The 15,986-nt window shown below is 43.2% G+C and overlaps 1 protein-coding gene across 27 annotated transcripts in view; it reads left to right on the plus strand.

Moving 5' to 3' along the window:
- RFFL (ring finger and FYVE like domain containing E3 ubiquitin protein ligase) overlaps positions 1-15,986 on the plus strand; it is an 80,892-nt gene that overhangs the window by 38,140 nt on the left and 26,766 nt on the right. For 2 of the 27 annotated variants that reach the window (XM_063798719.1, XM_063798718.1), the window contains exon 1: positions 9,440-9,592. The exons of 24 other annotated variants lie outside the window; for them this stretch is intronic. The gene's annotated coding sequence lies outside the window, so the exon portion shown is untranslated. Of the gene's footprint in view, positions 1-9,439; positions 9,593-15,986 lie in introns of those variants that run through there. One more of the 27 variants, XM_063798701.1, reaches the window with a different exon arrangement.

Below are 15,986 nucleotides of genomic sequence, written 5' to 3' on the forward strand. Positions count from 1 at the left end.
CTTCTGGGAATCTGTTCCTTCTGCATTTGAAAAGGGGCCAACGTTTAATTATTAAAACATTTTCAATTTTTCTTGCTCTTTTTCCCAGCCCTCATATTCGAAGTTTTGTTTCAGGCTTTATTTCCTTATCTCAGCACTATTTGTGTTAAGTTTTTATTGCTTAAGTCAGATGTCAGTACGAAGCATGGGAAATCCAGAAAGTGTCTTAGACACTCATGATTGGTTTTTGGTGCTTGTTAGGTGAATCTTTTACCTGACTCATATAATAATGTACTTTATTGTCACTGAAATACTGTCTAGTGAACCAGTTGGCAGCAGATATGAAAGGTTACCTACTTGTTGAAGGTCTAGGGTGCAGCAGTGGAAAGAGATCAGATAGCCCAAAACAGGAAGTCAAGTGCAAACAGGATGTGTTTGTCTACTGTAACTCGTGTGCCTGTGTTTTGAAACTTGGTGCTGTTAAAAAGTCAAGACTTCTAGTATTTGAGCTTGGCTGAAGAAGTCTCCATTTTGGGTTTGAAAAGAAGCTAACATAACTAGTCCTTTACAGCCCTTGCCTTTACCCATATGCACGTCTTTCTTGTAGGGACCATTCTTTCTTCCTGGGCATGGTTGTTTATCCTAGTTTATACTGTACTGCATCCATATGGTTTATAAAATGAAGCCACTGAATTGACTGTTGATGTTACTTTTGGTAGATATGGGATTCAGTCTGTGTTTGGCTATTTTTTTAAATAACAATGGGAAATTTTAGCCTATAATTCACCATCCTTTTATTTTTTATTTGTTTTTTATTGTTTTGAGACAATTTCACTCATGTTGCCCAGGCTGGAGTGCAATGGCACGATCTTGGCTTACCACAACCTCCGCCTCCCAGGTTCAAGCGATTCTCCTGCCTCAACCTCCAGAGTAGTTGGGATTATAGGCATGTGCCATCACACCTGGCAAATTCTGTATTTTTAGTAGAGACAGGGTTTCTACATGTTGGTCAGGCTGGTCTCGACCTCCTGACCTCAGGTGATCTGCCCGCCTCGGCCTTCCAAAGTGCTGGCATGTGCCATTGTGCCTGGCCTCCATCCTTTTATTTTAATTAATTTTTTTTTTTTTTTTTTTTTTTGGTAGTGCCTGGGGAGTGGCTCATGCCTGTAATCCCAACAGTTTGGGAAGCTGAGGCGGGAGGATCACTTGAGCCCAGGAGTTTGAGACCAACCTGGGCAATATAGTGAGACCTCCGTTTCTACAAAAATAAAAATAGCTGAGTATGGTGGCATGTGCATGTAGTCCCAACTATTCAGGAGGTTGAAGTGGGTGGATCACCTGAGCCCAGGAGGTCAAGGCAGCAATGAGCCAAGAGTGCATCACTACAGTCCAGCCTTGACACCAGAGTGAGGTCTTGCTATGTTGCCCAGGCTGCGAGCTGGTCTTAAACTCCTGGCCTCAAGTGATTCTCCTCTGTTGGCCTCTCACAGTACTGGGATTACAGGTGTGAGTTACCACACCTGGCCACCACCTTCTATTTTTTAATTTTTATTTTTTGAGACTGGGTCTCCCTCTCACCCAGGCTGGAGTGCAGTGGTGCAATCACAGTTCACTGCAGCCTTGATCTCCCAGGCTCAAGTGATCCTCCCACCTCAGCCACCAAGTAGCTGGCATTACAGGTGTGAGCCACTACAACAGGCCCATTTTTTTTTTTTTTTTTGAGATAGAGTCTTACTCTGTCACCTAGGCTGGAGTGCAATGGCATGATCTCAGCTCTCTGCAACCTCTGCCTCCATGGCTCAAGCAATTCTCCTGCCTCAGCCTCCTGAGTAGCTGAGATTACAGGTGCCCACCACCATGCCTGGCTAATTTTTGTATTTTTAGTAGAGACAGGGTTTCGCCATGTTGGCCAGGCTGGTCTCGAACTCCTGACCTCAGGTGATCAGTCCACCTCGGCCTCCCAAAGTGCTGGGATTACAGGTGTGAGCTACCACACCTGGCCCATTCTTTTAAATAACAGTCTGCTTTTGTTGGTTTCCAGAATTTTTAGCCTATCTTTTGAGTGTTTTCTGAGTGTGGTGGTTTACAAATGACTACCGGGTGTTTGTGAACTTTTTTTAGTCTTTGAATTCAAACTCTCTTTGAGTACTGGAGGCTGCATCTAATGCCAGCTGCTGAATTGCTTCACCCCTTGGCAAGTCTCTGGAGAAGAGATTAAGTAAGTAATTTGCTTGGGGTCACTCAGCTGATAAACAATCTCAGCAGCCCCTATTTTCTGAACCCACCTCCCATTTCCCATTGCTTCCTACTGTGAAATCTGCTCTATTACATTCATTAGAGGCCTGGATTGGTTATAGGATAACCATCTGCTCGAGTCATCTCAGGATCTTTGTAGATTATCACAACCACTTGAACCAGGTCCATTCTGCTGGTCTCATACTATAATATGGGACAGGTAAAGGTTTTGATAATGTGTTTGTGTGTGTGTGTGTGTGTGTGTGTGTGTGTGTGCATTCTGTACCCTTACCATATTGCAGAGAAAATCATCTGTCCTTCCACTTTGTAATTCCAGGAGCAAAAGGGTAAAGTAGCAGCATATCTCAGTGTGGATGGTCTAGTGACTGTGTGTGAAAGCAGTGAGAACAACATGCCTTTCTGCTATCAGCACAGGTGTCTTTTTTCTTGACTCTTATCAAAGGGTGGGAATATGAGGCATTTTGCATTTTGTTGTGGGATATAGGCAAATAGTAAAACCTTGAAGCTAGTCTGAACACAGGTGTTCTTGGCAAGGAGAGAATATGGTGAAAATACAAAGGTTTTTGTGACACCAAGAGAACTAGAAATCTCCATTCATTTCTGCTGCTTGGCGTAGATACTGGGTAGATCACATCCTCCTGGCAGGAGCAGAAAACATTTCAGAAAGTCAGCATAATTTTCAGATTGAGATCAAACATCAAACCAAGCTAAAGGTCTGTGGGAGGAAGGGGGTGCTTAGTCTGAATTCATCCTGGATTTATCACCAAATCCTATCTGACTTCAGTGCAGTGCAAGCAATTACAGTGCATCAGGTGGAGGCCGGAGGCATACGTTCATTCTTTGAATTTGGCAGAGAAGAGTTGAGGAGCTAAGGGAGAAATTCTAAACTGGCTGGACTGCAGGGTTGTGGGGAGTAACAAACTCATTAGCAATGGGGTGGAATTGGGAAGAGATTTAACAGCCTGGGGCTGCAAGGAGGACCACTCTGACCACCTCTGAGAAGTTTTTCAAGGGATTATATAATTAAGAACTGGTGGAAGAACTGTAGTCATTTAATTCTTAGAGGAGTGGTTCAAAAACTAAACTGAACCTGATTAGAGGTATTGGCATACCTAAATTTTTTTTAAAATTTATTCCTAAATTTTTATTTTTTTAATTAATTAATTAATTAATTTTTTGAGATGGACTCTCGCTCTGTCGCCCAGGCTGGAGTGCAGTGGCGTGATCTCGGCTCACTGCAAGCTCCGCCTCCTTGGTTCACACCATTCTCCTGTCTCAACCTCCCAAGCAGCTGGGACTACAGGTGCACACCGCCACTCCCGGCTAATTTTTTGTATTTTTAGTAGAGACGGGGTTTCACCATGTTAGCCAGGATGGTCTTGATCTCCTGACCTCACGATCCGCCCACCTCGGCCTCCCAAAGTGCTGGGATTACAGGCATGAGCCACCGTGCCCGGCCCCTAAATTTTTAAAAAGCAGATAGATAGAGGAATAGAACTGATAAACGTCCTTTTAAAGAACCTTAATGGGCTGAGTGCAGTGGTTCACGCCTATAATCCCAGCACTGTGGAAGGCCAAGGTGAATGGATTGCTTGAGGTCAGGAGTTCGAGACCAGCCTGGCCAACGTGGTGAAACCCCGTCTCTACTAAAAAAACAAAAATTAGCCGGGCATGGTGGTGGGCACCTGTAATCCCAGCTACTTGGGAGGCTGAGGCATGAGAATCGCTTGAGCCTGGGAGGCAGCGGCTGCAGTGAGCCAAGATCACGCCACTGCATTCCAGCCTGGGTGACAGAGGGAGACTCTGTATTTAAAAAAAAAAAAAAAAAAGCTGGGCATGGTGGCTTGCGCTTGTAGTCCCAGCTACCCAGAAGGCTGAGGTTGGAGGATCACTTGAGCCCAGGAGGCAGAAGTTGCAGTGAGTGAGACCATGCCACTGCACTCCAGTCTGGGCAACAGAGGGAGACCCTGTCTGAAAACTAAGTAAAATAAAAAAGTTAAGAACCTTAATGGGCCTTTCTGTGTTAAAACAACAACAACAACAACAAAAATAACCTTAAAAAAGTACTTTCTTTAAATTATTTACAGCCAATTTCTGTTGAACATCCATTATTTGCTGGGCTCTGGGTTAAATGCTTTGACATGCGTTATTTTAATCCTTTCAATTATCTTTTCAATGTAGCAGGTTTTAATTAAAGGAGTTAAATAACACCAGAATTCATTCTATACCATGGTACATTTGGCTGCAGTAATTTTTGTGCAGTCCACTTTGGAAAGGTAAATTGCATAATTTTGAGCCTAGATAGAATTCCTGTCTGGAAATGCCTTCTTTTCCCAGTGCATTGGAGTGCCAGAAACCCCTTCACCTAGTCCCTGCCTTCATTTTAAAAAAAATCCTGGTTACCCATTAGTCAGTCATTGTGATAATATCTTGTGAAAGCAGCTTCTTCAGTAGAAGGTCCAGAAGAGCTTATCTGGTAAATCCTCTTTCCTGCACCAGAGTAGTAGGGGGATCAGAGTCTCTTTATTCTTGATGAGCTTTGTCATCAGTTTCGATGGAAGAAGGATCCTGCTGTAATTAAACTGCAGGTCCATTTATTCTGTTTTCAGCGTTGTTAGAAGACTTTACTCTGAATTGCTTTGTTTCCTGATTGACTCACCCTTTGGGGCAGAATGCCTGGGTTGAAATGAAAGCGTAGGTTTCTCTGCTGCGGTGTTCAATCTGTCATCTCTCCTAAACTCCACACTAAGAAGCAGCCATTTAATTGGTCAGACCCCAGGGGTGATATTTTGGCACAGCTCCATTGGTTAGAATTACTTTTCCCTGAACTTCATAGCAGATGCTGAGGTCCCTCTGCAGATATTTGTCATAGAATAGTTGAAACCAGGGAGTTTCTGAGAACATTTATAACTTGTGATTATTATGTATGTCTTTCAGTTGTTAACAGTTACCACTTAAGAAAAAGAGCTCACTTATTGCTAGTGGGAAGTGAAATCTCTCTCCTTTCCCCGTTATTCATATTATTATTTTAACAGTTTATGCTCCAAGACCCTCTGCTCTGGTTTCCTGTATCATTTTGTTATGTTTCTCCTTCCACCTTGCTTGGGCTGTGCAAGTCGGGAAGAACAGGCAAAGGTACACCCAGACCTGGGTGTGTCTGGTAGAGGTCGGTTTCTTTGATTTCTAGCATGTCTTTATTTTACATCTGCATTTGTTGTTTTCATGTTTATTTGTATTTGCAGTTCCCATTGCAGCACCATTCCAATCCAAAACAACAGTGAAGGCATTGAAGCCTTCTGTGTCTTTTTAGGAAGAGATGGAAGTGACCGTCTTGTTCCTCTTCCAGGCTCTCCTTTTCTGGTTTTGTCCTTCTGTAATAACAATTTAAACCATTTTTCTTTTCTTTTGTTTTTCAAGTAATCTTAGCAGACAAAGAAATTCTCTTCAGTCTTTCGTTCAAGGTATTGCTGTGGTTATGTGTGTTTAAAATCCTTAATTTACTGATCATCCTGGAATCATAATTGTGCAGTTTCTGTCCTTTTTTTTTTTTTTTTTTGAGACACAGTCTCACTCTGTCAGCCAGGGTGGAGTGCAGTGTGCAATCTTGTCTCACCGCAACCTCCGCCTCCCAGGTTCAAGCGATACTCCTGCCTCAGCCTCCCGAGTAGCTGGGACTGTGGGCATATACACCACCACGCCCAGCTAATTTTTTGTATTTGTAGTACAGATGGGGTTTTGCCATGTTGGCCAGGCTGGTCTCAAACTCCTGACCTCAGGTGATCCGCCGGCTTCAGCCTCCCAAAGTGCTGCGATTACAGGCGTGAGCCACTGTGCCTCGCCAATTGTGCAATTTTAAGCATGAATTTCTGTCCTTTTTTTTTAAAAAGCGCTCTATTGCTGTTATCATTAGTTAATAATTCAACAAATATGTGTTGATTACCTGGCATTAAGGCTGAGAATAAAGCTGTGAAATAGACTTACTCTTGTTTCCTGTTTCACTTTCCACACCCTAAATATGGAAGAAAAATACTTTAAAAAGAATTATACAGGCCGGGCATGGTGGCTCATGCCTGTAATCCTAGAACTTTGGGAGGCTGAGGCGGGCAAATCACTTGAGGTCAGGAGTTCAAGACCAGCCTGGCCAACATAGTAAAACCCCATCTCTACTAAAAATGCAAAAAATTAGCCAGGCATGGTGGCACGTGCCTGTAATCCCAGCTACTCAGGAGGCTGAAGCATGAGAATTGCTTGAACTTGGGAGGTGGAGGTTGCAGTGAGCTGAGATCATGCTACTGCACTCTAGCCTGGGTGACAGAGTGAGACTCTGTCTCAAGAAAAAAAAAAAAGAATTATACAAACTGTTATCCAGTTGATTAGATACAGTACTGCTAGAATGCTCTTTCCCCCAGAATGTAATCATTATGAGATTCAAGGACCTTGCCTGTTGTTGTTCCTCTTACGTTCTCCAGAGGTACAGGAGATTCATGCTAAATAGTCTGATAAATCAATTCTGGTTATAAGGAAGTGTATAAGATTCTATGAGGCCAGGCATGGTGGCTCACGCCTGTAATTCCAATCCTTTGGGAAGCTGAGGTGGGAGGATCACTTGAGCCTGGGAGATCGAGGCTGCAGTGAGCTGTGATTGCACCACTGTACTCCAGCCTGGGTGACAGAGTGAGACCCTGTCTCAAAAAAAAAAAAAAAAATGTTATGAGAGCACAAACAGGATCAGGAAAGGTTTCCCTGAGGAAATAAATGATATGTAAGGGAGGTGAGGTGGCAACAGTGCTCCAGGCTGAGAGAATAGCTGAATAGCTTGAGGGAGGGAGATTCCTAAAGCCAAAATAACCTTGGTGTTTGAAGAACTGAAAGAATAGGATAGAGTAAGGAGTAAGGCCCTGAGCACTAAGGATTTGCTTTCATTATTATTTACTAGTTACCCAGTGACAACACTTACTTTATTTTTTTTGAGATGGAGTCTCGCTCTGTCTCCCAGGCTGGACTGCAGTGGTGCAGTGTCGAGTCACTGCAACCTCCGCCTCCCAGATAAGCGATTCTCCTGCCTCAGCCTCCATGCAGCTGGGATTACAGGCACCTGTCACCATGCCTGGCTAATTTTTGTATTTTTAGTAGAGACGAGGTTTCATTGGGATTACAGGTGTGAGCCCGCCGCGCCTGGCTGACAACACTTATTAAAAGGAGGGTAGACCAGGTGCGCTGGCTCATTGCCTGTAATCCCAGCACTTTGGGAGGCCCAGGTAGGATTGCTTGAGGCTAGGAGTTCAAAGACCAGTCTGGGTAACATAGACCCTGTCTCTACAAAAAAAATAAAAATAAAAAATTAGCTGGGCAAGGTGGTGGGTATTTGCAGTTCTAGCTACTCAGGATGCTGAGGTGGGACGATCGCTCAAGGCTGCAGTTTGCTATGATGGTGCCAATGCACTCCAGGCTGGGTGACAGAGACTTGTCTCAATAAATGAATCAATGAAATAGAGCATTAGTTGCAGTTGAGACAATTAAGTCAGAAAAATCTCAACTGGAGCAAAAGTAAGAAGAGAAACTGAAATACACCTTAAATATCAATTAAAGGCTTTATCTTTAGAAGGTTGGGGGTCTGTATCACTGGTACCCTGAACTTGTAGAAACTAGAAATGCAGATGACTTATGGGATGTATAAATTAAAGTTCTGTAGTCCCAGGAATGGTTTTTCTATGTATTATACTTTTTACAAGGTGCTTAAGGTACTTTTTATTGAATCCTACAAAAATCAGACCATTTTAATTCTGATTTTTGTAGGATTATTGTGTTAAATAAGACAACAGATGCAAACATAACAACTAACTTGGCACATTTTAGGTGTTTTGTAATGTTTTTACTTTGTAATCTTCTGAGAAATGACTTCAGGAACCCCAAGTTCTGAATAACTCCCCCAATTTTCCCCTTGTCTGCCATCTGAAATAATAGCACAGAAGATTATGTCATGTCTAAAGTTTTGATCCTTTACATTAAAGTATAACTTGGGGACTGGAGGAGAGAAGAGGCTCTAGTCCTTGTGTCTTTGATGTTACTGACATCTCTGTGTGAAAGGAGGCTCTGGAAGCTGGTTTGGAGAGAGGCAAACATTTAATCCTCATGAGCCCATGCCTTATTATAATGACGGCTATTTACTGAATGTCTAACACTGCCCTCTGCTCTTGATGTAAGATTGAAAAGTCCAGTGAAGTTATGATCCCCCTTTATACTGAGCACCACCTCTATGTCCAGCCTGTGAGGTGTAGGGAATTTATTCCTGTTACTCTGAAGCTCCTAGTGGCAGCTTACTCAAGCTCATTCATTTATTCAGTGTTAGAGCCAGGATTTAAGGTCAGGTCTGACTGATTTTAAAGCCAAAGTAAAACATACTTGGGAACAGCTTTTTTTCCCCCCCACCTTTCTCTCCAACTGTTCTGTCTTCTTAAACTTTAGCCCTAAAATAAAATTCTTACCTAGGAAATATGCATTTATCCGTTACCCATATCCAAAGGACTGCCTTGGAGGATAGAAAATGTCTATTAGTATTAAAAGCTTTGGAAATGTTTTCCTCCCCTGAGTTCTGGCCTGTGAAATATTCCTTGTTTATATCCAGCCCATGCACCACTTCAGCAGGGCTCTTTATTCTAATTCAGGCCTTAGATTCTAAAGTTCTACCATATACATGTCTTCTCTATGACTTAGGTATTCTGAATTCTTTTTTCTTTTTTTTTTTTTTTTTGAGATGGAGTCTCATTCTGTCGCCAGGCTGGAGTGCAGTGATGTGATCTCAGCTCACTGCAACCTCTGCCTCCTGGGTTCAAGCAATTATCCTGCCTTAGCCTCCTGAGTAGCTGGGACTACAGGTGCATGCCACTATGCCCAGCTAATTTTTTGTATTTTTAGCAGAGATGGGGTTTCACCATGTTGGCCGGGCTGGTCTCGAACTCCTGGGCTCAGGTGATCCACCTGCCTTGGCCTCCCAAAGTGCTGGGATTACAGGTGTGAGCCACTGCGCCCGGCCACCGAATTATTTATTCTAAAATAAATATCTCAGAAATAGTATCACAGAGAACATGCTTCATTGTCCCACCCCCAGCATATGAGACCAGTTAGTAGTATGGTTTACTCAGCAGGCTGCTTACTTACAAATGCAACAGTTGTCCTATTTTATGCTCATTGTGTTGTCACCAGCATTTTAAATCTTTACAAGTCAGGGTGGGTACCTCAGGCGGGTTTGCTGGAAAATTCCAGTAAACAGTTTCAAAGGAGTTCAAGTTGCTTGCCAGACTAACTTATTTTTAAAAGTAAGCAGCCTTCCAAGTTAAGAGATGATTTTAAATTTCAGGTGAGTTCTCAGGACATTGTGATTTTTTAATTATGCTGTTGGTATAAATCAGCTGTGTCAGGGCCTGTCCCACCAGGAGCCTTGGGTGGTAAGAAACCCAAGCTTTGGGTGACCAGAGAGAGGAGAGAGACCTTGGGCTTTCCAGCCAGTAATGCCTATGAAACATGTAGGTCATTGGCATTTTATTTTATTTATTTTTTTGAGATGGAGTCTCGCTCTGTGGCCCAGGCTGGAGTGCAGTGGTGTGATCTTGGCTCACTGCAACCTCTGCCTCCCGGGTTCAAGCGATACTTCTCCCTTAGCCTCCTGAGTAGCTGGGACTACAGGCATGTGCCACCACACCACTAATTTTTGTGTTTTTAGTAGAGACGGGGTTTCACCATGTTGTCTAGGCTGGTCTTGAACTCCTGACCTCAACTGATCCGCCTGCCTTGGCCTCCCAGAGTGCTGGGATTGTAGGAGTGAGCCACCATGCCCAGCCATCATTTTAGAATTATAATTTTTAGCTGGATGCAGTAAAAAAAATCCTTTCTCAGCCTTCAGGTCTCATCTCAAGTATCACCGACATGAGGAGTCCTCCCCCATTTACACACACCAGCTCGGTGTGAAGAACCGAAAGGTCACTACCTTTCGGTTCTTCACACACCAGCCCACTATGGCTTGAAGTTAACGAGTGAGAAAAGTAGCACGGCATGAATTGGAGAAGTGGTCAGGGTCTTTAACCATGTAAGAAGTGATTATTTTTATTCTAAAATGCAATAGGAGTCCATTAAAGAACTTTTTTTTGAAGAGTTTTTAAACATTTTTATGTACAAAGAGTTAACATGATTTCTTTCATTGGGTGGATGCCTTGGATAATCCATCCAAGGAAGATCACTTCTAGGAACAAGCAACATTAAAGAGCTTTAAGTGTGTGTGTTGAGGGGAGGAGGGCAGTGGGTGATGCCTTGTGGAGAAATAGGTGGATAGAGGCAAGAATTAAAGCTAGGAAACCCGTTAGGAGGCTGTTCTTTTACCCAAGAAGCCATTCTAGACTCTGGAAATTCGGTAGAGCACAAAGTCCCTGCCCTCATGGGGTTTCTATTCTAGTTAGGGAAAGCAGTTAATAAGTAAGCAAATAATATCAGCTAATACCAAATGTTATTAGAAAATGACATTAAAAGGCTGGGCGTGGTAGCTCACACCTGTAATCCCAGAGCTTTGGGAGCCTGACGCAGGAGGATCCTTAGAGCCCAGGAGTTCGAGATTACAGTGAGCTATGATCAAGCCACTGCACTCCAGCTTGGAGAGAGACCCTATCTCTCTCTCTCTCTCTCTCTCACACACACACACACACACACACACACACACACACACACACACACACAAAGAAAACGACATTAAAGCTGATGTTTGGATGACAAGAAGGAGCTAAGCATAGGAAGTTCTAGGGAGACCAATCCAGGCAGAAGGAACAAACAACAAATCTAAAGGGCCTAAGGAGGGAAATGTGATTAATATATGAAAGATGATGTTTTAACCCACCAGCAGGGGCAGGGGAGATGAAGGTAGGAATTTATGCATCTTTGATTTAAGAAAAGTTTTTTTTTTTTTTTTTTACTTTTTTATTTTTTGAGAGAGAGTCTCGCTCTGTCGCCCAGGCTGGAGTGCAGTGGCATGATCTCAGCTCACTGCAACCTCTGCCTTCCAGGTTCAAGTGATTCTCCTACCTCAGCCTCCCAAGTGGCTGGGACTACAGGTGCCTGCCACCATGCCTGGCTAATTTTTTATATTTTTAGTAGAGACGGGGTTTCACCATGTTGGCCAGGCTGGTCTTGAACTCCCGACCTCAAGTGATCTGCCCGCCTTGGCCTCCCAAAGTGCTGGGATTACAGGTGTGAGCCCCCACACCCGGCCAAGAAAGGTATTTAAAGCAACCTGAGGTGTGATTGGAGAGGGAGGCCTAAGACAGCCTGGACACTCACAACATTTAAGAACAGAGGGAGGGGTAAGAAGCAGCAAAAAGGCTTTGAGGTAGGAGGAAAGCCACGGGGGCAGAGTGCTAGAAGCTAAGAGATGTTTAGAGGGGGAGAGTCGCTTGTGTCCAGCATTGCTGAGAGATTAAGATGAGGATAGAGAAGTGTCAATTAGATCTGGCCACTTGGAATTCCTTGGTGACCTTGAAGAGATTAGGAATGGTGGTTGGCTCAAGCTAGATTGGAGAAGGTTTAAGAGTGAATTAGAGGTTAAGAAAGTGGAGTCGGCCAGATGCGGTGGCTCATGCCTGTAATCCCAGCACTTTGGGAGGCCGAGGTGGGCAGATCACCTGTGGTTGGGCGTTTGAGACCAGTCTGACCAACATGGAGAAACCCTGTCTCTACTAAAAATACAAAATTAGCTGGGCATGGAGTTGTATGCGTGTAATCCCAGATACTCGGGAGGCTGAGGCAGGAGAATTGCTTGAACCCGGGAGGCAGAGGTTGCAGTGAGCTGAGATCGTGCCATTGCACTCCAGCCTGGGCAACAAGAGTGAAATTCCATTTCAAAAAAAAAAAGTGGAGTCAAATATTTGGAGAAATTTGATTTAGAGGAGATCACAGAAAAAGAGCTTTACTGGGGAGGGGGAGAATGTGGGGTCAAAATGGGGTTTTATTTTTTATTTTTTGGTTATTTTTTACAAATTACAAATATTTGACTAGGTGCTTTAAAAAATCTGTCATTGGCTGGGCGCTGTGGCTCATGCCTATAAGCCCAGCACTTTGGGAGGCCGAGGTGGGCGGATCATGAGGTTAGGAGATCAAGACCATCCTGCCCAACATGGTGAAACGCCGTCTCTACTAAAAATACAAAAATTAGCTGGGTGTGATGGCACGTGCCTGTAATCCCAGCTACTCGGGAGGCTGAGGCATGAGAATCGCTTGAACCCAGCAGGCGGAGGTTGCAGTGAGCCGAGGTCGCGCCACTGCACTCCAGCCTGGCGACAGAGCGAGACTGCGTCTCAAAAAAAAGAAAAGAAAAGAAAAAAATCTGTCATATAGACTGGGTGCAGGGGCCCACGTCTGTAATCCCAGCACTTTGGGAGGCTGAGGCGGGTGGATTGCTTGAGCCCAGGAGTTCGAGATCAGCCTGGTCAACTTGACGAAACCCCATCTAGACAAAAAAATACAAAAAATTAGGTGTGGTGGTGCGCGCCTGTAGTCCCAGCTACTCGGCATGCTGTGGCAGGAGGATCACGTAAGCCTGGGAGGTCCAGGTTACAGTGAGCCATGGTCGCAACACTGCACTCCAGCCTGAGCAACAGAGTGAGACACCCTATCTCAAAACAAAACACAACACTCATATAAACTTTTAATTCAAATGTAACTAGAGAAGTATATAAATTATAAGTGTACAGTTCGATGAATTTTTACAAAGTCAACATATCTACGTAATCAGCATTCAGATTAAGAAACAATGTTACCAGAAGCCCCTTGGGCTGCCTTCCATCTGTAATCCTACCTCACAGGATGACCACTATCCTGATTTTGAACACCATAGTTTGCCTGTTTTTGAATTTTATGTAAAACGAATCATTTCCCATGTATTCATTTATGCCTCCTGCTTTTGCTCAACATAAGATTCATCTGTACTATTGCATGTATCAGTTGTTTGTTTTTTCTCATTGTTCTGTGAACATATCATAATTCTACCGTTGATGGACACTTCAGTTGTTTCCAGCTTGAGGCTATTACAGTAGGGCTTCCATGGATATTCCTGTATACTGTTTGGGTGAATGTATTTCTGTTGGGTATATGCCTGGAAGCAGAATTGCAAAGCCATGGAAAGAGATGTGTGTGTGCATGTATATGCACGCGCGTGCGCACACACACACAAAATTTCCAAATTGGAGTAATTTACACTTCCACCAGCAATATTAGAGTTCCAGTTGCTCTTTTTTCCTTTTTTTTTTTTTTTTTTTGAGACAGTTTTGCTCTGTCATCCAGGCAGGAATGCAATGGTGCGATCTGGGTTCACTGCAACCTCTGCCTCCCAGGTTCAAGCGATTCTTCTGCCTCAGCCTCCTGAGTAGCTGGGATTATAGGCATGTGCCACCACGCCTGGCTAATTTTTTGTATTTTTAGTAGAGACGGGGTTTCACCATGTTGTCCAGGCTGGTCTCGAACTTCTGACCTCAGGTGATCTGTCCGACTTAGCCTCCCAAAGTGCTGGGATTACAGGTGTGAGCCACCACGCCCGTCTGCTCCAGTTGCTCTTTATCCTTATCAACATTTGCTAGTATCTCTTTTTCATTTTAGCTATTCCAGTGGTGGTAACACTTTGTGGTCGTAATTTGTACTTCCATTATGACAAAGAAGAGTTTTTAACACCTGGGAGATTCTGGAGCATACCTGTATGATGATAGGAAAGTTCCTGTAGAGATGGAAAGCAAAAGCTCAGAGGGGATGGGCCACAGGGTAGACAGATTGATTTTTTAAATTAAATCGGGACTACATCTCAAGAGGGTACGCTTCAGGGTCTAAGTGACCAAGGTTCAAAGCTTGGCTTTGCTATCCTCTAGCTGTGACCTTTAACAAGTTACTTAACTTCTCCGAACCTTTTTTTCTCACCTGAAAATGGGAAGAACTAATCTACCTTGCCAGAATTGTGAGGATCACATGAGATAACACTAGGTAAAGGTACCTATCTCAGTGCCTGGCAAATAAGCATTCTTCCAGCAGAGAGTGGCTACTTTCTTCTTTACTTCTCAAAATATGTAATTACTTATCAATTATTTTAGAGAGGCTTAGCCTAAGCCCTGTTGATAGACTTTTCACAGAATTTCCTTTCAAAACCATTGCAATTGTCTTTAATTGCTTTTTAATGATAATACACGAGATGAAGCTAAGCCCATTCTGTACTAATGATTCATAATGTGGGATACTTTTCTTTATGCACTAACAACATAGATGCTTTTAACCATTCCAGAAATACGTTAGTGACAGTAGGTGTACCACCCTCAATAAACTGTACATGATTCTGTAAGGCTTGCTTTCCAGCCCTTTTCTGATTTGCCATGTCAGAAAGGCATTTCTTTAAGGTTTGGGGACATTTTATTTAGGTATTTTAAAAGGATTTTTGTAAACTTTTATACAATGGTGCACCATAAGTGTGTTAATTCCAAGATGTAGCTGTCTATGCTTTTGTGTAAAGCCTGTTGTTGCAGAACTACCTTGGTGCACAGAGCAGTTAATTAAAATCAGAATAGATTGGATGAGAACCTTGGGAATTTTTTTACTGCCTTAGTTTTTTGGTGGTTTTGGAGTTACATTGCAAACCAGCATGGCCCTTCTACTCCTCTCTCCCCTTCATGGGAAGACCCATGACAACCACTGATCTGCTTTAAATCATTTGCCTTGGGCAGGTGAACAAGCGGAGAAGTGTTTTGAAACTACTTAGGAATCTAGGACTTAATAGGTAGAAATCACATTATCTACCCCCTTGCCTCTAACTATGACTGTACCAAGCCCACCTGGAATAGGTAATTTATCTTATTGTGTTATTAACACTGTTATTTTCCTGTTCAGCAGGGCTAAGTCTCCCAAGAAATACTAGCATACTTATCAAGCTGACAAAATCCTACATGCTAGCTAGCCATTCTTGCCTCATATCACAAGGTTCTTCCACAGGGAATAGTAAATGTTTTTATTCACTACTGGCCCTACATCTCCCATTTTTCTCCCTTTTAGGGAAAGTGGAAGAGGAGACCCTAGCAGGCTTCAAGCAAGCTCTGTAGGACAGCAGTTAGACACTATTTTTGAGGACTAAATTGCCAAGTCTGTCTTTTAAGAAGAGGGTGAGGGGAGTTTGGGAAGGAATGTTCAAGCCCTGAGTGAAGATCCAATAATTTTCTTTCAAGATCAGAAGGAGATTTGTAGATAAGAGAGAAAAGTTTTTCATTTATCGCCTTAGGGAGAATTCTTTCTACACCTCACAATTAGTTCCACTTTCAGTCCTTTAATAGCATTATCAAATGCCATGTATGTATATCTATTTAGGGATGAGGAATGAAAAAAATATTCCCAAGAGAAAAGTATTTTAGCTTATATAGCATTGTTAGGTACAAACTCTTTCCTTCCGCCCTCTGAAATAACCCTGAACGTAGTTGTTATTTAGGGTTAGGGCTTTCCAGTTTGGCAGGAGAGTACTTCTAACTGACCACATTAGGACATGTTTCTTTTTTGGTATTTAAATATCTGTCAGAGTGGCCGGGCATGGTGCTCATGCCTGTAATTCCAGCACTTTGGGAGGCTGAGGCAGGTGTATCACCTGAGGTCAGGAGTTCAAGACCAGCCTGGCCAACATGGTGAAACCCTGTCTCTACTAAAAATACAAAATTAGCCAGGTGTAGTGATGCACACCTGTAGTCCCAGCTACG

This window comes from Pan troglodytes, chromosome 19 (genome assembly GCF_028858775.2).
Source record: "Pan troglodytes isolate AG18354 chromosome 19, NHGRI_mPanTro3-v2.0_pri, whole genome shotgun sequence".
Taxonomy (NCBI): Eukaryota; Metazoa; Chordata; class Mammalia; order Primates; family Hominidae; genus Pan; species Pan troglodytes.